Consider the following 27,400-nt stretch of genomic DNA (forward strand, 5'->3'; position numbering starts at 1 on the left):
TGCGCCTACACCTATCTGACGCAGATTTCCTTCTGACGAATATCTGGGAGTTTTGAATTTGATCTGATGCGTGTTGATGCATGTTATGTCGCGTAACACGTCAGCTGACGTGTTACGCGACATATCAGACCAGTGTGAACTTCATTATGAGAACGCCTGTTTCAGATTTTTTGCTAACACGTGTTAACACGTCATATGGCGTGCTAACACGAAACATCAGCGCAGTGTGTATGCACCTTAACACATCGCCCCAAATCGTAGCAGTCGCCTGGTATTATGTTACCGTCAGAATGTAGCATCGATTACGTCATTAAAACCCCTACAGGTTAGATATTCCTGCAGCAAGGTTACGTCAATATCGATCGGTTATTGAAATATTTTCACGACATGAGCGAAATCATACTGTATATCACTAGAATCTATAGAGATTTAACAGAAGCTTTAAAATCATAGAAAAGTTAATATTGATGAATGTCCTTAGAAAAAAAAAAGAATATCACCAAATGATAATGAGAGACATTCGTCTCAAAACTTGTGACAATGTATTTTGTATATCTTTTTGAAGAATTACTGTACTCTTGCTGGAGAGGAATGAGTCACAAACAAATGCTGTAATAGAAAATAAAGTGAGCCCGCTTCATAGGAGGTGAGGCAAATATTTCAACCAAAAGTGTTTTCAAAATAGCATAGCGTGTAATATTATTTACTTATTTACTTGTTATTACATTCATTCCTTTATCCCAGTGACGAGCAGTAAAAATGTTGTTGTATTTCCATTCCATTCTTTCTAACTAAAATGTACACCTTTGCCTTTTCAACTCTCTCTCTCTCTCTCTCTCTCTCTCTCTCTCTCTCTCTCTCTCTCTCTCTCTCTCTCTCTCTCTCTCTCTCTCTCTCTCTCTCTCTTTGAGGGAACATTGGGCAACTATCTGTATATATACAGTAGATATGAATAGAAACATTCATAACAAGTGTATTGATCTGTTACTGGTGCTTATCTAATCTAATATAATAATACACTACTGGTATGTATTATTCAACTTGTATACGCCATGTAAGTACACCTTGACACAGCTCTTATGTGAAAGAATAGATTGTGTTATGTACTGTTTGTGCAGCCTTCCCTGCGCCGCCGCCTGTCACGTGCACTCCAGCGTCCACTTCCTTTTGTACACCAATCATTCTTCAAGGAAAGGTCACCGCAGTCTCTTGGCCATTGAAGGGACGCCTACAGGGAGCAGCGCACACAACAACAGCCCTGGGCAGGCCTTTCCCTTCCAGCATAGTACACACACACACACACACACACACACACACACACACACACACACACACACACACACTGACTGTTCATTCTTTATATGTACACACAACAGTACCAGATTCCCTTCTCCTACACCAGCACATCCTTAATAGATGTTTTGCAATTGTATCCGCATGTAGTCCCTCCTCGCCCCTCGCCTCTCAGAGCCTCGCCCTTACCTCAGGTACACACACGAGGCTCGCGGATGTTATTGTCACAGCCTTGTGTAACGCTGGAAGCCTGTGTGTTCCTTTGCCCAGCGCTGCCTCGCTTGTTTGGGGAACTTCAAGTTAAGCTAGTAGAGAGATAGAGGGGAAGGGAGAGAGAGGGGGAGAGAGTACCTGAAACTCCGCCTAACAGACAGACGGACAGGCAGAAAATGAGTGTAATATAAGGTGTACTGGTAATGCACTTCCAGCCGACAGGACACGTGACAGCCATTGGATTCTCATTTTGAAGTTTTTTTTTTCTTTTTTTTTTCGCGGGCGGGTGTGGGTTGGATGTGTTGTACTGGAAATGTAACGAGGAGGAAAGTGGACAGCAGGTAGACACACACACACACACACACACACACTCTCTCTCTCTCTCTCTCTCTCTCTCTCTCTCTCTCTCTCTCTCTCTCTCTCTCTCTCTCTCTCTCTCTCAGTCGCAAGGGACTACCGCCCGTCACCACTTTTGAACTTTAATACCTAAACTTTTTAATTCTGAGACGCTCCTCCGGCGGTGCATCGTGACGAAAAGTTGCGAACATTATTTTTGCAGAGTTTAGCCGCCGCCTTTACATTTCGTTACGTCTTCCTCTCGGTCATTGAGTGACATCCCTTTAGACACCTGTGGCGGAGATGACGCGGGCAACACGCATTGCTTCCAACTCCCGAATTTAGTTGTAGTGAGGCTGAGGTGGCGCTGGTGGCGGCTGAGTACTCGCCTTTCTAACCTAAGTGATACCAGAGTTCGTCCTCTTTAAGTTTGAAATAGCCAAACTTATATCAATATTTAATATCGAGTTTCTTACAAATATATACATTTTTCAAGGTTCGTCCATCTACATTCACTTGAGTATTACATGTGTTTCAAAAAGACTTTCCTCAAATACGTATCCACTAAACTATTCAGGATGCAATGCGCGTAGTTTCACGGATTCTCTGACTTTAGAAAATATTTTACTGTGAATAGAAAATCTTGCTCACAGATATACCGTTGTCAGATTCGTTATGGTGTGCGGAGATGGCTGGATATGTGGTGGTGGAAAGGTGGACGAAAGGGAGACACCGTAGAAGACACGAAAGGAGAGTGGGTTGGACAGAAAGAGGGAGGGAGCGCTAGTTCTACATAAAAATACATAAAAAGACAATGATTTTTAAAGTGTACTGAGATCTATTATGATTAAAACCTTGAGTAATGTTATCAAAACCTTCCATACTTCATCACGAAGGCCACGAAAACTACATAAGGACGGACGCAGAGCCGAGAGGAGGGAGGGAGTGAGGGAGGGGCGGAGGGCGGTAGTATAGTTAAGATGAGGCGTTGGTGATGTTGCTAAACTATACGTACTGTACATCCATTTTACTTTTAAAACCATAAATCATACTATGACAACACTAACTTTCATCACAAACCATCAAGACTTAAAAAAAAAAAATTACATACAAGGTTAAAATAATGCAGGAAATTAATGATGAGGTGGCACCTTCTCACCGTCAGGGAGGTGTATCACTCCGCCAGCAGCAAACTTGACGTCATGGGCCAGGGCATGCAGCGGCGTGCAGTGCGTGGGTCTGGTGACTGTGTGGCCTCTGATGAAGAGGTGTGTGAGCTGCTGGACGAGAGAAGAGCAAACGAAAAGTAAACATGGGATTGCTGCCGCCTCAGGACACTAGGAGCATTGCGGAGGCGCTGAGGAAGACATCACAACCCTTGACACAGCGAACACAACTCTGTACTGAGGCTGGCACTGGCTTCTCCCAACACCTCACGTGGTCATTGCAACAAAAGGAGGTTAGTGTTTATATGAAGTGACTAGACTTGCCCTTGTAGCAGGAAATTCCCTTCCCTACCCCGCCACCCCACCATGACTGTATCAGCTGCTTACATATCAGCTGTGCCTCCTTTGTATCCTCTCTCACACTGCAAACACGGTCTTCGCGCACCACAGTAAGCCTTACTGGTGAAGTACACACGATATATTATGTAGAAGGCAATGAATCATACCACTTTGTCGAGGATAAATTTTCCCGCGCTTCCATCTTATGCTCCTCCCCCAATGTCTTCCTCCCCATCGCCTCCTCCCCTCCCCTTCTCCCACTCCTTCACGTAAACCTCTCTTTTCACCGTCTCCTCCTCTCCCTTTGTAGATGTTTATATAAGGTTTTTACTCAGTATAAGATATGTTTTCGCATCTTATAATATGTGACACGTCATGTTGCTCAGAGAGAGAGAGAGAGAGAGAGAGAGAGAGAGAGAGAGAGAGAGAGAGAGAGAGAGAGAGAGAGAGCGTGTGGAGACACGTGGCAACTATGTGAGTAATAAGTTTATTACATAATATTTATGGACTCCTTTCATTCATGCAACGATTACTGCTTGGAGGTCAGTTCAGTTAGAAAGCTTTGCTGGCTGTTCTGTATATCAGCGACTCGGTGTACGCTTCATCCTGCAGGAGTAGCCACCGGTGATGCCACACGTCTCCACCACCCCAATTCATAAGCTGCAGAGCTTTGGAGGAATGCGAAGCCAACTCACTTGAAGTCGAATCGTTGAAGCTCCGGAATGAAGTCATCATGAATATAGTGATAAATGTTGCACTTCTTTCTCGTATTCATAGATACACAGACGCTTCATGTTTCTAGAAGCGTGAAGTGAATGAGATGATTCACTTGGAGTGGAGTCTTTGAAGCTCTGGAATGCAGTCACGATAGATAAACACGTATAATTAATTTCCTTTCTCGCATTATTGATACACACATACTTTCACGCCTCCTCTTGCACGTACTAGAAGAAGCCTGAAATGAATTAGCGGGAAGAACATGGAAAGGATAGTGAAATGAGAGTAAGAGTATAGTGAATGAAAGTGATATTTAGCGTAGAAACTAATCAGTGTAGCCTTCAACAAATTGCCTCGCCTCGCCACACGAACACCATCCTGGCAGCTCGGGGTCGCTGGCGGGACTGGCGGCATGATGTAGTGGTGCATTTGTACATCAATTTCCCAGTATAGGCAATTTACATATATATGATGCATTAAACCAGTGGCCGCCCTCTGAACTTACCCAGCCGTATCATTCTATAAGGCCAGACGTTCTTTATATGTGCATGTCTATAGGAACTTTGATAATCTTAATTCATATCGGACACGCAAAGAATAGGCACGTGATGTAAGCCAAGAATTGTGCAAATGTATCGACAGTGTAACACAGTACTTCTAAGGCGGTGTACCAGTGTAGCGAGCGCTGTCTAATCCCTCCCTCTCTAAGCACTGAAGCCCATTTTCCTGCTGTAGAATCTTGTAGTTTTAATGGTGATGATTAACGAAGCGCTTCACCAGTGTATCGAATAATCTTTGAACAAATCTTGAGAGTTTGACGGACTTGCTTTGACGTGAATAGATAGTAATGATGTGCAGTGTCCATTTTCGAGACGTGATCATTCGGCTCCCCGCGTAGGTTTAATTAGGCCACATCAGAGCACACCAATACACCGAAATAGTACCTGGACGTGTGTGTGTGTGTGTGTGTGTGTGTGTGTGTTTTTTGTTGCCGTGCCCATAACGTAACTTAAACGACCTTCATAGTTACTGGTATCTTGTTTGCGAAAATAATGGTAATGGTGATGATGATGATGATAATAATAATAATAATAATGATAATAATAATAATGATAATAATAATAATAATAATGATAATAATAATAATAATAATAATAATAATAATAATAATAATAATAATAATAATACCAGCGATTGCAGTCTATTGTAAAAATTCAGCTCCGACATTGTGATTTGTTCAAGGTCGGTGAAATACATGTAATGCAAAACAACGATTGCAAAAATATTTATATATAAAGGAGAAAAAAATATATATGTTGCATTATGCATTGATGTCCTTCTCTGTGTGTGTGCGTGTGTGTGTGTGTGTGTGTGCGTGTGTGTGTGTGTGTTTGTGTGTACGGTTTCCATATGTCGTAAAACACTTCAAAATGCGACCATAATATGAACTCGTGCATGCTCGTGGTATATACGAGTATATTCTTGTATTTATCAGGTATATATATATATTCTCTGACAGGGATCCCCCATAGTTAGCACGCTGACCCAAAGATCTTATTTTATCGCGTGTAAAATTCATGTGGAATGTTCGTGGTGTGCATTCCTTGGCGTGCGTAAAAGGCAAGAAATAAGAAGAGATGAGCAGCGGCTTGTGTGGCAGTAAGTGGGTCATTAGGGCAATTTCGGGGAGACGAGGACAGTTCGTGCATGTATTTACCATTACCCGACCACTATGCTCAGCCTACATTTCTCTTCCCAGACCCTCCTCCTCCCCACACTCTGCCTTCTCCTTCCAGCTGTCTGCCTCCTCCCCATTACACCCCTGCCATGCACTCCACACTGCACCTCCTCCTCCTGTATCAATCAATCTACTATCTCCCCATCGTCGCTTCACTTCACTTCATCTTCCCTTCACTCTCATCTCCCCACCTCCACTTCTACTCCACACCATCAGTCTTCTTTCCATCTATTCACCTAAATCTGCTCCGTAAATGCAAATTCCACCTTGCATTCCACACCCCATCACCTTTTTCACTTCCACCCTCTGCAACCAAGAGGTGGCTAAGATAGAAAAAAAAAAAAAAAACTGAGACAGGAACAAGTGAAAAATAACAAGAAAATAACAGAAAACATAAAGGCAAGACACGGATGATATTACAACTTCCACGAGGACAGAATGCACAGTTACTTGAATGACAGGCACCGCGACTTCTGTGAACTGATTCTACAATACTCGCATCACTTCCAGTTTTTTTTTTTTTTTTTATGTAAGAAGGATACTGGCCAAGGGCAACAAAAATCAATAAAAAAAAATGCCCACTGAAATGCCAGTCCCGTAAAAGGGTCAAGGCAGTGGTCAAAAATTGGTGGATAAGTGTCTTGAAACCTCCCTCTTTAAGGAATTCAAGTCATAGGAAGGTGGAAATACAGAAGCAGGCAGGGAGTTCCAGATTTTACCAGAGAAAGGGATGAATGATTGAGAATACTGGTTAACTCTTGCGTTAGAGAGGTGGACAGAATAGGGGTGAGAGAAAGAAGAAAGTCTTGTGCAGCGATGCCGCGGAAGGAGGGGAGGCATGCAGTTAGCAAGATCAGAAGAGCAGTTAGCATGAAAATAGCGGTAGAAGACAGCTAGATATGCAACATTGCCGCGGTGAGAGAGAGGCTGAAGACAGTCAGTTAGAGGAGAGGAGTTGATGAGACGAAAAGCTTTTGATTCCACCCTGTTTAGAAGAGCAGTATGAGTGGAACCCCCCCAGGCATGTGAAGCATACTCCATACATGGACGGATAAGGCCCTTGTACAGAGTTAGCAGCTGGGGGGGTGAGAAAAACTGGCGGAGACGTCTCAGAACACCTAACTTCATAGAAGCTGTTTTAGCTAGAGATGAGATGTGAAGTTTCCAGTTCAGATTATAAGTAAAGGACAGACCGAGGATGTTCAGTGTAGAAGAGGGGGACAGTTGAGTGTCATTAAAGAAGAGGGGATAGTTGTCTGGAAGGTTGTGTCGAGTGGAGGAATTGAGTTTTTGAGGCATTGAACAATACCAAGTTTGCTCTGCCCCAATCAGAAATTTTAGAAAGATCAGAAGTCAGGCGTTCTGTGGCTTCCCTGCGTGCTATGTTTACCTCCTGAAGGGTTGGACGTCTATGAAAAGACGTGGAAAAGTGCAGGGTGGTATCATCAGCGTAGGAGTGGATAGGACAAGAAGTTTGGTTTAGAAGATCATTAATGAATAATAAGAAGAGAGTTGGTGACAGGACATAACCCTGAGGAACACCACTGTTAATAGATTTAGGAGAAGAACAGTGACCGTCTACCACAGCAGCAATAGAACGGTCAGGAAAAGGAAACTTGAGATGAAGTTACAGAGAGAAGGAGAAGAAGCTGGGAGAGGAGGGCAGGTAGGAGGCTGCTGGGTAATAGAAAATTATGGAAGTATGAAGCAGAGATCGCCAGGAGCTATCAACTAAAATTGTCTGTCAGCAATTGTTGTGAGAGATATTTTGGCCTGGCTCAAATTAAATCACTGAATTGGGAGGGCAAGAGAGAGAGAGAGAGAGAGAGAGAGAGAGAGAGAGAGAGAGAGAGAGAGAGAGAGAGAGAGAGAGAGAAAATGTCTGTCTAAAAAAAAAATAAATAAAAAACATCATAAAGAATAAAAAATGACTGAGCATATTACGTCTCTAAGAACAGATAAAGATAATAACAGGTGGAAACTATGCATTTATATACGTAATCTCAAGGTCTCATTATCTATGTATATATTTATTTGCTTATTTATTCAGTTGTCGTGGCGGCGCAGTCTCCGTGAGGTGGTGCACGCCTCTCCGTCACTGCAGTAGCCATGAATATTGGCGCGTCCTGCTGCCGGTGTGATTTACATTCAGATGGATATTTAAAAACGGCGTGGCGAGGCGGGGAGGGAAGGGGTTTTGCTCTCCGTCCGCTCGTGATGATTGCATGTTCCGCCGGCGGGAGACTGTTCGTGTATGCTGGGCTGTGCTTGCTGTGCTTGCTCGTGTGTGTGTGTGTGTGTGTGTGTTTATGTGCACACGCCACGCAAACATGATTTTTTAAAATTTTCTTGAAATCCCCATAATTTCCTTAGGTGCATTAAGGAATTCAGCACAGTCGTTCCTCTATCAGTCAGAAGGGAGCGAGGATTCCTGCCTTAAAGAGAACAATTATAGACACCTCCAGCTGCGGCTTCATTCTTCCACAGGGGGTGTAATCACTGTAATAACTATATATGCCACCAGCTGCTGCTCCATGCATCCTCTGTGGACGTAACTCGGGTAGCCGCGGGGCGTATAATCACTGTAATAACTAAAGACGGCACCAGCTGCTGTTCTATTCTTCCAGTGTGGACGTAACTCGGGCGGCCACTGGGCTGCATTCACCTCACAGACCCAGGAAGAGCCTCGCCAGGCCCTAACAGATTGAGAGCTCTTCCTCGATTCGTTGGGTGGTGCAAGGCTGTTTCTAGTTAGTGGAACGATTTATGTGGTTAATTTAGATAACGAACGAGACTTTGGCCTGTTAACTTGTCGACGGATTTCCAGCAATTGGTGTCCAGTTCGTAGCTTCTTAGAGGTGTTAGTCTCGGGGCTGTACACACGGGGAAGCTACGGTGCTGAGTTAGGATAAAAACTCTTCGCTCAGCACCACTTGGCGTTGTCGATATATGTGCCACATGACAAAGAACAGGAGACTCAGTCCGTCTATGTGCCTTGCCGTGCCTTGCTGTTGCGTGACAGACACTGAAGAACAACCTAGGGAAGAGAAATAAACCCTTCGATAATGCTTGCCCTCGCATAATCACAGATATTAGCGGAGAGGCAACTTATCAATTCAGGTATTGTTCCGTGCGACCAATCATAACGTAATGCTGCATACCTCAGGCCGCCAACCCGTGCTCGCGTGCAGGACATGAATCACGAGGTATAAGTGCCACTCTTCCCTGGGGTTCGATCATGCTCATTATTCGTAAGAGACAACTAAAGACCAAGGACAAGCCCTCGAGGTCTGTTCATATATTCTGCCGACACTTTTTGGAATGCCAAGGACGTCTGGATTGGGGCCCACCGGGAGTCACAGGAGGGAATAGCTGCTGCTGTTGTCAGTGATGCGGCGCGTGTTGATCCCTTAGTCGTGCCAGTTACTGAAGTAAGTTTCAGACTTTACCTTCAACTAAAAGCGTATCTACAAAATATTTCCATCTGAAATAAGTATATTCATGAAAGAAAACGCGCTCTTTTCACCATTTACAAACATTTTTGCAATTGCATCTATTTTTGAATCCATACACGTACCCCCCGCAGAGGCTTTGTGCCAATATTTGTATTCCTGAAATGCCGAATAGATGCGATTGTAAAATGCGTAAAAGTATTGCAGTACAGTTTTTCCCGCAGCTCCCTTCATCAGGCAATGCAGGAGAGATTAATGATTCGAAAACATTTTTGTCGTGTATGAAACTGCGCAGTTGTCATCAGTGTTTGCAGTTTTGAAAGGATGACCGAGGAGACGCCATACGTATTGTTGTATTCGATGCTTTATCCAAGCCTTGCCTATCTATCTTTCTTTAAGTGTTCCTCTTCAAGTCCATGTATAATTTCTTACCGTATTAATGTATTATAAAGTGTTGTGGTAGGGCAGACGCAGCCATATTTTTAGACTATCATTTGTTAATTTTCTTCTCAGAATTTCACATTTAAGTTAATCTTTTCCTATATTTTTGTGTGATTAATTTGTATTGGAGTTGGGCAATCTTAGCGGCATCATTACTTTATTATTTATTCCTTTTTCTCTTCGGAATTTTACATGTGATTTACAGAAACTGAATCGTCTTTTGTTTTACCTTCTCAGCTTGATTAATTTGTATTGGGGTGTGGTAAACTTACCTTAGCAATGGTTTACACAATCGCTAACCATTTTCTTTTCATGACTTCGTATCCAATTACCGAAACTGAATTGTCTTTTTGTTTCATCCTTTCTGTTTAATTAATTTTTATAGAAGTAGCGCAATAATTTTAGACAATCATTTATTATTTTCTTTTCATAACTTCATATTCCATTTATTGAAACTGAATAGTCTTTTATTTTATCTTTTTTTTTTTGTTTCATTAATTTGTAAGTACGATAACTGCTTCCATTTCAGGTTCTTGCACTTTTTTTCGCACCTTTGTCTTTCCAGTGCACAGGTGATAGATTTCCAGCCACGCGGTGTTTTTACTGTGCACAGGTGATAGATTTCCAGCCACGTGGTGTTTTCACTGTGCACAGGTGATAGATTTCCAGCCACGCGGTGTTTTTACTCAGTGATCATGAACACCGGACGCGTCGTGGCGGGAGACTCCTCTTTAATTGGCGGACATTTGCGTAAATGAGTGTTTGAAGTGAAATGAAAGCCAGTTATAGCACCCTACCCTCGACTTTTAGCTCTCTCTCTCTCTCTCTCTCTCTCTCTCTCTCTCTCTCTCTCTCTCTCTCTCTCTCTCTCTCTCTCTCTCTCTCTCTCTCTCTCTCTCTCTCTAATGTACCAATATTGTTCATAAATATTTGGATTTCATTTCTGGTCTCTTTATTCTTAACAGTCACCATCCACCAACACCAGAACCACCACCACCACCACCACCACCACCACCACCACCTGAAGTCCTACCACAAACAGCAATACACCACCACATACATCATCACAACCATTAACACCACCACCACGAGTGTCTATCAAGTTACCGTCATCACCATCACAACCACCAATATCAACTTCATCATTATTACATTCCTTTCCCTCCTTTTATCATTTCATCTACCTTCTATTCGCTCTTTATTTATTTTTCTCTCCTTCACTCCTAGTACACCACTTCATATTCCCTTCTTTATCCTCTTTCTCCTCTTCCTCCTCCTCCTTATCCTCTCCTCTAATCTCCTCTCCTAACTTTTCTATTCTTCCTTCTTCATCGACTTCCCTCCACTTCATGTTCTCTATCTCCTCTTCACGGCCGCATTGTATGGAAGGAAAAAGGAGCACGGAGGCGTAAAATAAACCCTAATGAAAGAACTTTACGCTGATAACTTTGGAATGAGAGGCAGATGTGGGACAACAGACTCTCTCTCTCTCTCTCTCTCTCTCTCTCTCTCTCTCTCTCTGCTCATCACATGAATGCTTTCTATCAGATTCATAGATAGATAGATAGATAGATAGATAGGTAGATACATAAATAGATAGATACCGACAACAAATTAGAATTCACACGAAACACAAGAAACACACATTACAAATTAACAAAGTCAAATCAACACGAACGAATAGTAATATGCATACTATTCACGGCCCATTAAACACACACACACACACACACACACACACACACACACACACACACACACACACACACACACTGGCGTCTCATTTACTGGACTTCAAGCACTGTTACCGCTGCTCTACCTCGCTACATTCCGCGCCACCACCTAATGATTCGCCAGTGTCGCGTCCCTCACCACTACACCTGTCATTATCACACCTGCGGCGGCTCGGTAACAGCAGCAGCTTCAGGTTCCGGTTAGGCAAGTTGATATCGCGCGCCCTTCTGCGTCTGCCTAAGGGGAAGTGTGTGTGTGTGTGTGTGTGTGTGTGTGTGTGTGTGTGTGTTGATAGTAAATGTCCTTTGTTCTCTTCTGTTTCTCTTTCTTTATCTCTCCTATTTTTACCTATGCTTGTTTCATCATCTCGTCTCTTCTCTTATCTTCTTTCACGTATCGTCATTTCAGATTTTTTTTCTCCTTTTCTCTGGTATTTTCTTTTCTTATTTCTCCTCTCTTCTCTTCTCATTTCTCCTATGCTGCTTTCATCTCCATTTCTTTTCCTATATCTTGTCTCCTCATTTCTCTTCAAGTTTAATTTTTATCTTCTCTCTTTTTGTCCTTTCTTCTCTTCTCTCCCTCTTCTCATTTTATTTCACTTCGTTTCACTTCAGTCCTAACTCGCTTCTCTTCTCTCTTAGCCTCTCTTCTCCTCTCCTCTCCTCTCCTCTCCTCTCCTCTCCTCTCCTTTCCTCTCTTCCCCTCTTCTCTCCTGTCCTCTCCCCTCCCCTCTTATCTCCCCATCTATACAAATTTGTCCTCCTACGTACCTGTTGTCTCTCCATTGCTGTTTTCTGTGTGTCTTTGTACATTTATCTTTGTATTGTTTTTTTTTAAGTTGTATTGCTTTCCCTTTTCGAATATAAATGTTTGTATGATTGTTTTTGTTCTTTTTAGCATATTTGTTGTTGACTCGCCATATGTGCCTCCTGTGTGTGTGTGTGTGTGTGTGTGTGTGTGTGTGTGTGTGTAAATAAATTCTCGTAACATACAACCATACAACATTTCACACAAGAGAATCCGCTTGCGTTAAATGCTAGGGAGAGAGAGAGAGAGAGAGAGAGAGAGAGAGAGAGAGAGAGAGAGAGAGAGAGAGAGAGAGAGAGAGAGAGAGAGAGAGAGGCTTAAAAATACACCATACAATAGTAAAAAAAAAAATCACACACACACACACACACACACACACACACACACACACACACACACACACACACACTTCTTTGACTTCACGTGAACTTTAGTGAGCGCAGATAATACCTAACCTGACCCGCCCTGTGTGTTTCCAAGGCCTTGTAATAACCTCTGCCCTTCCTCTCCCCCTCCCCTGCTGCGAGGTTCCCGTTAGGCAAGAGTTAGTGGGTCGCGTCCAGATTAAGTGACGCAAGTTTGGTATTTGCGGGTAGAGAATAATTTGGATGAACAGTCATGGAGGTGGAGGGATAATAATAATAATAATTATTATTATTATTATTATTATTATTATTATTATATAATAATAATAATAATAATAATAATAATAATAATAATAATAATAATAATAATAATAATAATAAAAGGTGGTTTGTGATTGGCTGTTGCAATGCAGCTCAAGTTTCCTATTGGTCGCGCCCGATCACAGTTGCCAGTGCAGGATCACCTCCCGAGCCCCAACACCCTATCCGTGGTGCACGTGCATCCCTGCCTGTGAACCCTAAAGACGGTGCTCTGCAAGGCGGCAACACTGTGTGCATTTCTTCACAACTCCAAACTCTCCAGTGTGAAGCACTTTCCAAGCACCTCAGGTATCCTAAATACTAGTGTACCCTAGTGGGACATTCAGTCTGTCAGATGACAGGAGACAGGATGGATGGTAGACGCTCCTTCAGCACATACATGCGTGGGGAGTGTGTCGTGGAGAATGGCGACATTCTCCGCGGCCCCCCACGCACTGTCAAAGTATCCATGGGAGATCCCGACGCGAAATCTTTCTTCTGCTGTTGCTGGCCACGAGGGCCTCGCTTCACTAAGGTAGCCAAATTCTTTTTCAAACCGCATAAAGAAGAGCCCAGTCTCCAGAAGTACACGTCTCTGGAGACTGTGATGTACATGGACGGCATGGTTTTCCGCGAATACTGGACGCCAGGCAAGACGGCCGTCAAGGTCTCCATCAAGCAGCGGCGCGGAAAGAAGGTTGTCCTCTTTGGCCGCCTGGCAACCTTCCTTCAAGAGATGGAGAACCGAAATTCAGAAAAGTTCGTTCTTTATGTCACGGAAACCAGCTTCAAAATTATTCAAAAGGACCGAGCGGCTCCAGGCGGCGACGAGACCGATGCCGCTAAGAAACAGAAAAATAAGCCGTTACAAGAGAACGATAAGTACGAGTGCGCTAAACGCGGGGATGACGAAAACCAAGTAAAGATCGACTACGCGACTTCCTTGTTCAACAGTTTTAAGAAGAAAGATAAACCCGTTAACATCATAACAACTCCAGAAATTGTAAAGCCGCCGCCAGTAATCCCCATGCAAACCAAGAACGTGCGGTCATTCAACAAAGACGCTCCTGCTGCACGCCAACAGCAGCGCAGCGCACCTCGTACCGTCCGTCGCGATAAGCAGGCGTCTATGAAGCCTAAAGAAACAAACAAAGAAAAACAGATCGTTCAGGTTCAGGAAATACACAAGAAAGACATTCCATGCGAGACAAAGAATAATGCTGATGAAAATACGACTAATAAGAAAGACAAAGGAGATACAGAGGAACAAAATCATACAGAGATGAAGAAAGAATCAGGAACAATGAGTGAAGTACAGCTAGTTCACGAAAAACACAATGAAAACGTGGAAAGTGTCGAAAAGAATCCAGCAGAAGAGAAGAGCGCAGTTTGGGAAGAATATGATAAAAATGAGTCTGAAGAGACTGAAGGAGACACCGAAGATGTGGAAAGCGTCCCTACAAAAACAGAGAAGACAGATGAGGAAGAGAAAGAAGATACTGAGAAACAAAAAGTTACCGAGAAGGAAATGAAACCAGCAAAAATTAGTGAAATGCAGCTAGTTCAGGAAAAAGACGATGAATATCATGAAGGCGAGGAAGCTAATACTCTTGAAGGAAAGGAGACTAGTGTTTCGGAAGACTATGATGCGCATGACACTGGAAAGAAGGAAGTGGTTGTTGAAGATGTGAAAAGTACCTCTCCTGAGAAAGACAATGCAGATAAGGAAATTAAAGAGGGACAAAATTTTGAGAAGGAAGCTGAGAAACAAGACGTTATTGAGAAAGTTAACCTTCCCTCTATAACCAAACTTTTGTCTTTAACCAAAGTCATCGTGAAGAACAGTACAAGGAGAGAGAAGATACGGAAAGCAATGCTTTTAAGAAAGAAGAGAGAGAGTGTGTCGCTTGGCAATGTGAAGACAACATCACCGGTGGAAAAAATGACGACGCGGAAGAATATAGGGAAGGATCAACATTTGAAAAAGAAGGTAATGACTTGCCGCCACAAGAACACCGCGATGGCCAATGTAAGCAGCAAGTGGAGGTGGTGGAAGGTCTCCCCACCAACACCGGTGAAGAACATGACGGCGAGAATGAAGGTAAAGAAGGAACTGGAGTTAAGAAAGAAGACGTTCTCGTGTAGCCATTACCGTTATGTCCGCCAGCTGAAAAGAAACAATCAAATGTCAGGAGAGAAGAAAAAGCGCTACAACAAAATAAATCTGAAATCCGTCCGCTGTAAGATCGACACCCATTACAGCCTACCTACTGATTATAAACCTGATCTGGATTTGAAGGTACTGGAATCACAGCCGCCACCCTCAGGCCCCGCGCGAGTGAAATGGGCCCGAGAGGTGGCTGCCCTTAAGGCTCGGCTGCGTTCACAGAAACAGAAGAAAGGGCGGACTAGTGCGCAGAGCCTCCATCACGGGTCGCAAGCCGCTAAACACTGAGTCACTCGCACTGAGGACCATCCTAGTCAGTGCAACCGAGAAAATTGGGGAAAAAAAAAGTACAAAAACAAAGTAAGCTTTCTAACTATGGATTAAGAAGCCTAAGCACTGAGTCTTTACTGAGGAACATGCTTGTCAATCCAAACCCGAAATTAGACCAAAAAGAAAAGTTTTTCATCCATTAATTAAGGAGCAAGAACACTAAGTGATTCCACTGAGGAACAAGGTGGTGAGTGAAATCCAGAAATTAATGACAAAAAAATAAAGCGCTTAAAATTTGCAAAGAAAAAAAGAAATATTAATCTATCTGTTATTAACGAAACAACTGAGTGATTCTTCAGCGAGGAACAAGAACATTCGTGACACTAAATGAAAAATAATGACGTAAAAGAAATTAAAAGATAAAAAAGATAAAGTAAAAAAAAAGTAACAAGAAAGTCTTTGCCCTCATAACCTATGAAGTATATTAATCGACTGTCAATCCGCCGTTGAAACCAGAAATTAATAGAAAAAAAAAAGTTATTAAAGTATCTTCATTAAATAAGATGCCTAAATATTTTGAGTGAGAGCAAATCAGAAAACGATGACAAAATATAAAAAAAAATAAAAATCCACCAAAGAAATCTTTATACAAGTTATTTTAGAATGCTACGATTTGAGTGTTAACTTGCTGAGGATCAAGATTGTGAAAACCAAAACAACGACAAAAAACAAAGAAAAGAAAAATTCTATCCAGTATTGGTGAAACAGCCATTGATAGTGGGAGGAAAACTGGTGAAATACGGCTATTAACAGTGAGAGGAAACAAGAGAACAATGGCACAAATAAAAACAAGGAAAATAGAAAAAAAAATCTTAACGAGGAAACAAATTAATTAAGTGACTCTCCACTAAGAAAACAAGAAGTAAGGAAAAATAATGATAAAAAAGATTAAAAAACAAACAAAATACTGTACCGTAACTTAAGAAGTCTGACTTAATTATTAGTCCACTGAGAAAGAAGACTGCGTTTGGAAAACGGAAAACATTGAATAAAAAGGAAGAAAAATAGTATCTTTTAATGATGTAATCACGTGACTCACCACCGAAAAACTAGATTCTGAGAGGAAGCCACAAAATGATGAGAAAAAGAAAAAAAAATCATAATGGGAAAAGTAAAAAAAAATAATGACAAAATAAAAAAAAATGTGAAAAAAATGAAACAAAAATTACCAAAAATAAAAAAAATTTACAAAATTATGGAAATAGTGTTGAAGTAAAGAAGGCAGAATATTATGGCAAGTAATTAAAAATATAAAAAAGCCAAAAAATGGTGACCAGAAACAGAAAATAATACCGAAAAAGCAAAAAAAATAATAATAATGAGGAAAAGGAAGATAAGTAAAAAAAATCCAGAAAATAACAAAAGTAATAAAAAGAAAAATAATGAAAAAATAGTGAGAAAAAAATATAAAAAAGAAAGAAAGAAAGACATCAAAGTAAAAAAAAAACATAAAATAATGATAAAAAAATAAGTCAGAAAATAATGAGAAAACAATTTTGAAAAAAGCCAGAAAGTAGTGAAAAAAAAAATAAAAGCAGAAAATGATGACAAGAAACCATTGACTAAAATAAAAAAAAAAGCTGAAAATAATGAAAAAAAATAGTAAGGATAATTAAAAACTCTAAAATAATGATGAAAAGTTAAAAAAATAATAAAGCAAAAAGTAAAAAAAATAACAGAAAACAAAAAAAAATGAAAAAAAGTAAAAATAATAATGAAAAAAGTATAAAAAAATTATAATAATGAAAAAAGGTTAAAAAAATAATAATGAAAAGTAAAAAAATAATAATAATGAAAAAAGTAAAAAAAATAATAATGAAAAAGTAAGAGAAAATAATAAAAAAAATAATGAAGAAAAGTAAAAAAAGAAAATAATAAAAAAATAATAATAAAGAAAAAAAAAATGAAAATAGTAAAAAAAGAAAATAATAAGAAAATAATAATGAAAAAAGTAAAAAATAATAATAATGACAAAAAATGAAAATAATAGCAAAAAAGTAAAATAAACCAAAAAAATAATGACAAAACATCAATAAAAAAATGACAAAAGTGGAAATCCAGAAAATAATTAGAACAAAAAAATAAATGACAAAAATGAAAAAAAAGATAAATAATGACAAAAAAGTAAAAAAAAAAAAAAATATTGACAAGAAAGGAAACTAAACAAAATAGCGACAAAAAGTGAAAAATAGCGACAAAAATAGAAAAAACCCACAAGATAATGACAAAAAAGTAAAAAAGTGAAAATAATTACAAAAACTAAAAACCCAGAACAGAATGACTAAAAATAAAAAGGCAGAAAATGACAAAAAAGTAAAAAAGCATAAAATATTGATAAAGTAAAAAATATGACAAAAATAAAAAAAAAAATGACGAAAGGGACAAAAAGTGACAAAAGTGATAAGAGTGAAAATGGAAGAAAATAATGACAAAAAATGTAAAAAATATTCCACAAAATAATGAGAAAGTGAAGACAAAATAATAACAAACATGAGAAAAGTAAAAAAAAAAAATAATTACAATAAAATAAGAAAGATAAGCAGAAGAGTAAGAAAAAAAAACATAAAAGAATTACAAAAGATTAAAATAATGAAAATAAAATAGTAAAAGAAAGCAAATTGTAAGTATAAGAAAAAAAATAATAAAAAAGTAAAGAGCCAGAAAATTGTGAAAAAAAGAAAAAAAAAGGAAAAAGGAATTACAAAAAAGAGAAAATATAAGAAAAATAGTAACAAAAAACATAAAACAACTACAAAACATTAAAATAATCAATATCAATAAAATAAAAAAAATGAAAATTTCTATAACAAATAATTAAAAATCTAGAAAATAGTGACAAAGAAAAGTATAAAAGCTAGAAAATAATGACAAAAAGAAATAAAGCCAAAAAATGGTAAAAAAGTCAGAAAAAATATTAAAAGAAAATAGTAATAAATAAAAAATCTTAGTGAATGAAGAAGCATAAAGAAAAAGTAAAAAAAAAAGCCAGGAAATGACAAAAAAATGAGAAAAAGCAAAAAGCAGAAAATAATAAAAATTAAAATGGCAAAAAATAATCAAAATAAAATAAAATAACGAAATATAAATAACAAAATAAAGTCAAAACCCAGAAAATAATTATAACGGATAATAAATGATGACAAAAAGGTAGAAAATAAACACAACGTAATGAAAAAAAAACATTGTGCGTAAAATCCTGAAAATGACAAAAAAAAAGCAAAAAATCTTTAAAAAAAAATGCAAAACTGCATCTTTTAACGAAGAGACAACTGAGAGATACTCCACTCAAAAACAGCATCTTTTAACGAAGAGACAACTGAGAGATACTCCACTCAAAAACTAAATTGAAATGAAATCAGAAAATCAGAAAAAAATGAAAAAATTATGAAAGATAAAAAAAAAATCTTCATAGATTTCATAAGTTACAAATAGTAACTTATGAAATCTATGAATTGAACACATTGAGGATCAAGTGTGTGAGTGCAACCCACAAAAATAATGATGACAAAAGAAATGTGAAAAAAAGGCAACTTTAGCCACTTATAAACAAGTTGCCTTGTGTATATACATGTGCTGCTACTAAAAAAAAAAAAAAAAAACTAACATTTATACAATCTATACCATTAGTAATTTTTTATATGATTGTACTGTAGTGGAAGACAAATATGCTGCCATTTTTTCTTATTAATAAAGTAAACCAACTAAAAACCATCACTTTCAATATCCTAAGCTTCTGATTAGAGTGAACTGACTATGTAATTGACTTGAATGGACACGGCAATCAGAGAGAGAGAGAGAGAGAGAGAGAGAGAGAGACAGAGAGAGAGAGAGAGAGAGAGGGGATGGAGGATGGAGGTGGTCTCGTCTTAATGCCACGACGACGACAACAACAACAATAACACCAACAACGAAACCAAACCGCTATTACAAGGGACGCGTCTTATTGCATCTGAACACAAACATTTTGACTCGAAAAACAACACGCGGTTAGTTGCCTTTTTTCTTCGTATTCCGGAGATCATAACTACGCGGGTGAGCGCGCACACACACACACACACACACACACACACACACACACACACACACACTGGTCTAAATAAAGCCATTGTTGTGTGTGTGTGTGTGTGTGTGTGTGTGTGTGTGTGTGTGTGTGTGTGTGTGTGTGTGGTACGTTCCATCGCCAGTGGTTGCCTCCATGCACAGCCAACACAGTTCATTACGTTCTTGCCGCTCCATTTGTCCTGACCAGAAGTAATGATAGTGTTTATTGTGAATATGTTCATTGGCCCACGTACAGCAAGGCTTCTGTGGTCTAGTGGTTCTTCTTCCTCATGATACTCTCTCTCTCTCTCTCTCTCTCTCTCTCTCTCTCTCTCTCTCTCTCTCTCTCTCTCTCTCTCTCTCTCTCTCTCTCTCTCTCTCTCTCTCGTTCTCGTCGCGTGCCTGGCCACTGACTCTCTCCCCCCTGCAGGAGGGACGGCCAGACCACAATAAGATAGGATGGCTCACCGTTTCCTCTTCCACGAACGCAACATGCAAGTTTTTCGTACATATAATCCTACCGGGTGCTAAATGTTAAAGTAATGGCCGAAAATTACACCAGCCGGATTGAGAACATACGGAAGAATCACGTGAGACTTAACTTTAAAAAAATGAGGAATTTATCCGTTAAACGTAAATTGATCGAAAATTTATGTCTATGATTTACAATGGCCGCGCTGGAAGTTGGCTCACCAGCTATACAGTGCTGCAGGTAAACGCGCAGAACTCGCTTCTTGAAGGAATCACTGGGCTGATTACGAATGTATTGTCTCATTTTTTTTCTCTAATACATTACGTAGGTTTCTTAAGGTCCCTGTAATGGTGTTAAATATAAAAAAAAGGGGGTCATTCAACTCAAGAAACAAGAAAGAAAAGATATAATACACACATTTGGCGTGAAAAGAATGGATATGTTAGGCATTGTTATATTTAATTTTATATTGATCAAAGTGCGCGGAACGTTTGGGGTGAGGGTAACGATAGGGGCCATGCTTAGCTGGGTGTGGCAGCCCAAACTCAGGACATCTGGATTCCTTAAGTGACCTGACTTAATGTTGGCTAAACATCAGGGTACGCAGAGTCAGATGTTTGTTTGTTTCCAGTTATCAATAAATTAGTAACAATAAATCAACTAATAATGAATAAGTAATAAAAAAAAAAAATAAGTAAGAACCAAGTGCTGAGGCGAAACACACACACACACACACACACACACACACACACACACACACACACACACACACACACACACACACACACACACACATCGTCCGTCATATATTGTCATGCGTGGACTGAATTTGATATGAGTAATGCCATTATAGAATGATTCACTGGGCTAATGGGCGCCCGTCAGCGACAAACAGGGCAATGATACTGTGTTTTGAGGCACATTTGCATCAAAAACACCGTGAATTTGCATCCTTTATTGTTTTAATGTTTGTGTGCGTGATGCGTGAGGCAAAGGTCGTATCAATTTAGTAGCAATCGATCCAACTTAACACCATCCAGATCTACCTTCCCTTCATTGACACACTCCACAACTCCATACTTAACACTTATCCTTACTTCTTTCTGCTTCCATTCCATCTAACACATCCATCCATCTATCTATCCTTGTCATATCTCACTTTATTTACTCCGTCCCTACACTCACCCCTTCATAAACAACCCCATACCAAAAGAACCTTACTCTCCGCATCCCTTTCCTCAACGACTTTTCATTTCCAGCCTGTTTCCCTCCTGTCCTGTCCAGCTCCGCCTCACGCAGTCCATGCCCCCGCCTCCCTCCGCGACCCGTCTTGTGTCACATCATGCGGCTGTTGCTTGCAAAGGGCGGGCTCGAGCTCCAAAGTTTATTAGCCTTAGCCCTCGACATGTCACTTAGCACACACACACACACACACACACACACACACACACACACACACACACACACGTGCCGGCCTCACCCGCGCACTAATAATGGTATAGTTCATTCTGCCACTCTGTTTTTCCGTGGCAGCAAAGAATCCAGTATTTGTGAATTCGTATTTACTGTTGAAATTTATCGTTTGTTAAACAATTACGAGCATAAATCAAACTGCGTAATGCGATTAAATCCTTGCGTTAATTGCCTCCGAATGAACAACAACAACGACGACGACAACAACAACGATAATAACAACGACAGGAAATGAAAAAAAAAACGAATGAAAGTTATTGCTACTTGAATTATGTGAAGTGAAATTGAAACAAATAACAGGAACGACTGTAGGTGAAAATAGGAGGGTAAGAGAGAGAGAGAGAGAGAGAGAGAGAGAGAGAGAGAGAGAGAGAGAGAGAGAGAGAGAGAGAGAGAGGGACACCTATCAACTTCTTTCTCACCAGTCCATATGATAAAAAGAACGAAGTTGACTAAAATAATTCGTGTGAGAAAAGAAATATAAAAACAGGAAAAAAAAAATAATGTGGTGCACTTCTCGGCAGAAAATATCCATATCCAGGAAAGTGACTTACGCAGGCAGAGACCCCCGCAAAAATACTTCATTAGGGAGGAATTTGTGTTTGCCTAACCTTGATGAGCCGTGGGCGTGCCTCCAGAAACTGCATTTCCGCGCAAATATTTTCGCATCATCCCACGTAAGCGAGTAATTTGGTGGGTGGAAGGTCTGCCGGGCCTCTCCTTCCCCTCCTTGTTCTCCTTCTCTCCCTCCTCCTCCTACTTCAGTGACTTTTCGTACCCCTCTCATCTTATTCCCTTTGTCCCTTTCCTTACTTTTCAGACTCTCTCAAATCCCTACTCACTGCATCCTCGTCCCCGCGTTCCCCTTTCCCTGGCTTATTATACTTTTCCTCTCTTTCTACCCAAGTATTTTTTTTTGTACCCTCCTACATCTCCCTTCGTCCTTTTCCCTGGCTATTTATGACCTCCACTAGTCCTACCCATTGCACCTTCCTCCTTTTGTCCCCCTTTGTCCTCTTCTATCTTCCAGGGAATGTTTTGCAGACCCTAGTATCTTCTCTCCTTTTCGTCCTTTTTCCCTAATATCAAACTTCCCTTTTCTTACGTAAGTAATGTTCCATACCCTCTATTTCTTCGTTCCTTTACCTGCTTGCCTTAATTTGTCATTACCTCTCTTTTTTTCCACCACAGTAACTTTCCATACTCTCTTAGATGTTTGTTATTTTCTTCCCCTTCCCCTAACTTGTCATGGCCTGCCCTCTCCTTACCTTCATTCTCTCTCTGTCTTCCTCCCTCCGTGTTCCTTTTCTTGCCGTCCCTCCTGTCTCTACCTCAAGCTGCTGCATGTAGCTGTCTTTACCTCTGTGGTCATTTTTCGCCTTAATATTTAGCGGCGTTTCTTACTTGATTACGGCACAGGCACAGCAAATCATTATCCAAGGAAACCCTGACTTGCCTCAGGAAAGACGAATGGCCTCTCTCTCCACTGGCTTTTTGTTAAGGTCTGAAGACAGATGACCTGTTCATCGGGTACTCACTTCACCCGCGCCGAAGAGAGGAAAGTCAGAGCTACAAAAGAAACAAATGTGACCAAAGGAAAAGAAATAAGATAAAGAAATTTAAGAGAGGAATGATCTTGCGAAATTTGTCTGTAAAAAAAGTAAAATTCTTTGTATCAGAGTAGTTATAATATAAAATGAGCGTAACATCTTAAAGTCCGCTTTGTAATGTGATATACTGTGATATTGTTTTTCTTTTATTAACTTTGTAAACACTGGAAGGAACAAGAAAGGCAAGTAAAGTAAGTACAGGAGTAGAAAAATGGCAAAAGTCCTGAAGTTTTTTTTTCTCGTAGCCCAAACAATCGGTGTGTTACGACAGGTACTTTTCTTTCCCCTGACACGGGCAGAGTACAAGTTGTTCACACACGCGAGACAAATATTTTGTTGGCGCAGGAATTCCTCCTCAGTTGTGCTACTCGTGTACTCTTGGTGCAAGCATGCCTGACGAAGGAATGAATAAAAGTAAATTTTCTCCGATGACGATGAAAAATAGGAGAATATAAAGCATTTCACTTCCGCCATAAAGATAGAACCAACATTTTACGAAGTCTTCACCTCAGCATCAGGCGTGGTACTAAAGATCAGACTCCCGCCAGACACGCCTAATGGAAGTGAATCGATTACCTTTACTCCAGAACTTCAATGATAACACTCCCCTGGAAACCAGAATGGAGAGTTTACTTTTGGCGAGGCATTTTAAAACCACTTTCCGTACCTGGCAGTAGCTTGAGTGGCTCGGAATAGCGTGGCGGCCGTGTGTTGACTGATAGACTGCCTTGGTCTGAAACCCTCTCAGGCTGGCTTGTGTGGACACTTGCCAACTGACTGAAGCAGCTCTCCATCCTCACTTGCAGGGGTGATCGGTCAATCAACGCCGTATAAGTGAGAGGTAATAGAGGTGTAACCCTGGCGATGCAGTGGCAATAGTTCCGTGGTATTGGGTGAATAACTGACCACGTCCTCGGGAGACAAGGCGGTGCTGTGTGCATGTTGAAGGATATTGACGGGCCATCACACTCCCCTTGTACCGAAAAAATAGTTGAGAGAGAGAGAGACAGAGAGAGAGAGAGAGAGAGAGAGAGAGAGAGAGAGAGAGAGAGAGAGAGAGAGAGAGAGAGAGAGAGTCATATAGGGAATGGAAGTGAAAATAGACGTAAATCTCACTGACATCCCTCCTTGCCATGGTCTCTCTCCATGCTCCCCCTCACGACCATCAGGTGTGTCTTTAACGAAACTGAGCTGAAGAGAGGAGTGCAGGGACGAGTTATCCTGCCAAACACTTCCCGTGGTTCCAAACACTACCTGCAAGAACACCAGGAACCAGTTATCCTTACGAATATGCATGATAGCAAAGCGTGATGTGAAAAATAAAAAGAGAGAAAAAAATAACAATATTTGAGTCATTACACGTTACTATTAAGAAAAAAAAACACACACACAAAAAAAAAATATATAAGTAATCTAGATGTGTAGGTGAAGACGTGGAAATATTGTCAAGCTGGAGTGGAATAGATAGTGGGAGGTTGGTTTGAGTAAGGTAATGGCAATTTAGGGATGGTGAAAGAAATTAAAGGATAATAGATAACTAAAGAGAGTTTTTTTTTTGTATTCATTATGATTTATTTAGTCTTCGTGCTTTTGTATTCAATAAAGTTTAATCTAGTTTGTGTTAGTGACACTAGCGTAGAGCAAAATAAACGATAAAAAGAGCTTTCTCATAATGAAGAAGGACGAGGATAAGAAAATTGATAACAAAACAAAAAAAAAAAAAAAAAAAAGCTGTACTCGTATTGCTTGAGTACCTTAGAATAACATCAACAATCAATACAGTTTCGGTGACTTAATGAACCCATCCTTCTGCAAAAGAGTCATGGAAGTTACTAATGATGACAACAGCTTACCACCATTCAGTCATTGCTACTCTACAACAAACACACACACCTACACACATCCACCTTTAACACATACGACCTCTTGTATAAACCTGAATTCCACACACACCTGCCACATCACCTCAGTCTCCTACACACCTGGTCTGGAATGCCTCCACTTTGTAATTCAGTAGTCCACGTGTTGTGAGTGGGCCGTCTTACCTGGTTGCCACAATCCACACCTTGATTACTGAGTATTGTACACCTGCCCGCCTCATTTTACTTGTTTTTGCTTGGTTCGTATATGTTTACTGTTCTCTCTCTCCACTCTCTCTCTCTCTCTCTCTTTCTCTCTTGTAAGTTATTTATTTGTTTCCATTATTTATTTATTTTTTTTCAAGTTAGTGCGAGTACATACAGAAGCAAAAGCACACAAGTATAGTCCTGCTTTCTCTCTCTCTCTCTCTCTCTAACACTACTAAGTCCCTTCGCCTCCCTCCCGCAATTCCTGAGCTGAGATCGATTGTTGACTCATTCCTTGCTCTCCCTCGCTCGCCTTGCTTTTCATTTTCTTTGCTAACTTTTCTGTCTTGTTTTATTCCATTTCAGTCCCCTGCCTCGTTCATTTCCTGTACTCCTCAATGACTCGTCCTGTTCCTCCGTATCTCCATCTCTCCATCTCTCATTTTCTTTCTTCCACTGTTATTTTTCCACGTAGTTTTTTTTTTTTTTTTTTTTAAACCTGCCATTCTCTTGTCTCTTGCTCCTTTTTTTGCTGCTGCTGCTGATGGTGGTGGTAGTGGTGGTGGTAGTGGTCCTCCTCCTCCTCCTCCTCTTCTTCTTCCTTCTCCTCTTCCTCCTCCTCCTCCTCCTCCTCCTCCATTTCTTTGTTCCCTTTATTCCGTCTCGGCTTCTTAAGGAAAGGAAAAAAATGTACTGAAGCTCAAACGTGAAGGAGAAAGAACCAAGTTGGTCCCTTGGTGCCCTGACGACCCTGATGGGATTTGACGGGACCTGAAGAGAGGGTCGGGAGGCGAAGGGAAGGCGGAGGCTGGAGGGAAGGTGGGGAAGGTAAGGGGAGGTAAGGGGAGTGTGGGAAGGCATCGTAATAAGAGATATGGTAGAAAGGGAAGGTGAGAACAACGCATTACTGGGAGGTTGTGGGTGTGTGGGTGTGTGTGTGTGGATGTGGATGGGTAGGTGGGTGCAGATAGGCGTGTTGGTTGGTAAGGTGTTTGGTGTAAGGTAGGTAGGTGAGTAGATGGTTATGGTGAGTTTGTAGATGCTAGGTTAGTTAGTAAATGCAGTCTGCTTTCGTAGATGGATAGATAGATAGATTAATTACATCGATTTATAGACTGGTAGATATAGATTGCTAAGGAGATAGATTTTGTTTTTTTTTTACAGTGCTTTTTTTATCTGGTTTATCTAAACATATATTTTACGCTCGGATAAATGCACATGGTAAGGGATGTAATGTTAAAGAATAGATAGGTAGGTGCAGGAACAGGTGAACTTCCTTCTCTTACTCGTTCCTGTACTTATCTTACCTTGGTAGAGGAGTATTCGCTTTTCCAGGACGATGATGAATTAATTAATTGATTGATTGAATGATTGATCGACTGACTGACTCACTCACTCACTCACTCACTCACTCACTGACTGACTGACTGACTGACTGACTGACTACCCATACAACATTCCGGAATTATAAGTGCCGAAAGAAGGAGTACATAATTAAAGCAAGACATTGATAAATGAACTGACGAATTGAGTGAGTGAGTGAAAAAGTGAGTGAGTAATAATACCTTGACAGAGTACGATGAACTTTTACAGGACCGATAAATTCCCAGGATTATTGAACCGAGTGAATGATTGGCTGTCTGATCGATAACTGACGGCCGATATTGATTAATTGTCTGTCGCTCCAATATTTAGGATAATAAAGACAGCAGACTGAAAAAAAAAATGTTTCGATGAATACACCTCACTTTACACACCCACACACTCCCTCCCACCCCTCACACACACACACACACACACACACACACACACACACGCGCGCGCGCGCGAGATGCAACGAACTAGAATCTCCAGGCAAGCGGAAACCATTTGGGCTTGCCTCCTTTCACGCACTAATCCCTGCTCGCCTTGTTGAGAATAGGTACGAATTTATGAGCAACTCTGCCGACCCCTTGTAGTCCAGCCGGCTCGTTCTTTCCTCCTGTATTTACGTATCTGTATTTTCCTCGCCCTGTTCCGGATCTAAAGGTAATCTCTCGGTGCTTTGTCTGTACTCAGTTTTATCCAATGTATTTGTTTTAAAGGGACTGGTTGGTGTATCATCAGTCTGATGATAATTTGAATATAAATTATTCTATTTATTTGTTTATTTCTAAATTAGTTCGTGTATCAGTGTATTTATGTAGACGAGGATTAAGCTCTGTACAAGGTGCGCAAGCCGCACGTCTTTGTGACGTGGCAGTGGGGAGGTGAGGTGGCGACGAACGGTCAGCCAGGGTTAGTTGCTGTCCGCCCCTACCTGAAGTGTGTTGTGATGGATCACTGGATGTAATATTTATT

The 27,400-nt window shown here is 40.5% G+C and overlaps 1 long non-coding RNA gene across 3 annotated transcripts in view; it reads left to right on the forward strand.

The window, feature by feature from the left end:
* LOC135096855 (uncharacterized) overlaps window positions 1-27,400 on the forward strand; it is a 139,877-nt gene that overhangs the window by 26,856 nt on the left and 85,621 nt on the right. For all 3 annotated transcript variants that reach the window (XR_010265116.1, XR_010265115.1, XR_010265117.1), the window contains exon 4: window positions 3,008-3,301. This is a non-coding gene — a long non-coding RNA (uncharacterized LOC135096855). The remainder of the gene's footprint in view (window positions 1-3,007; window positions 3,302-27,400) is intronic.

This window comes from Scylla paramamosain, unplaced genomic scaffold, assembly GCF_035594125.1.
Source record: "Scylla paramamosain isolate STU-SP2022 unplaced genomic scaffold, ASM3559412v1 Contig8, whole genome shotgun sequence".
NCBI lineage: Eukaryota > Metazoa > Arthropoda > Malacostraca > Decapoda > Portunidae > Scylla > Scylla paramamosain.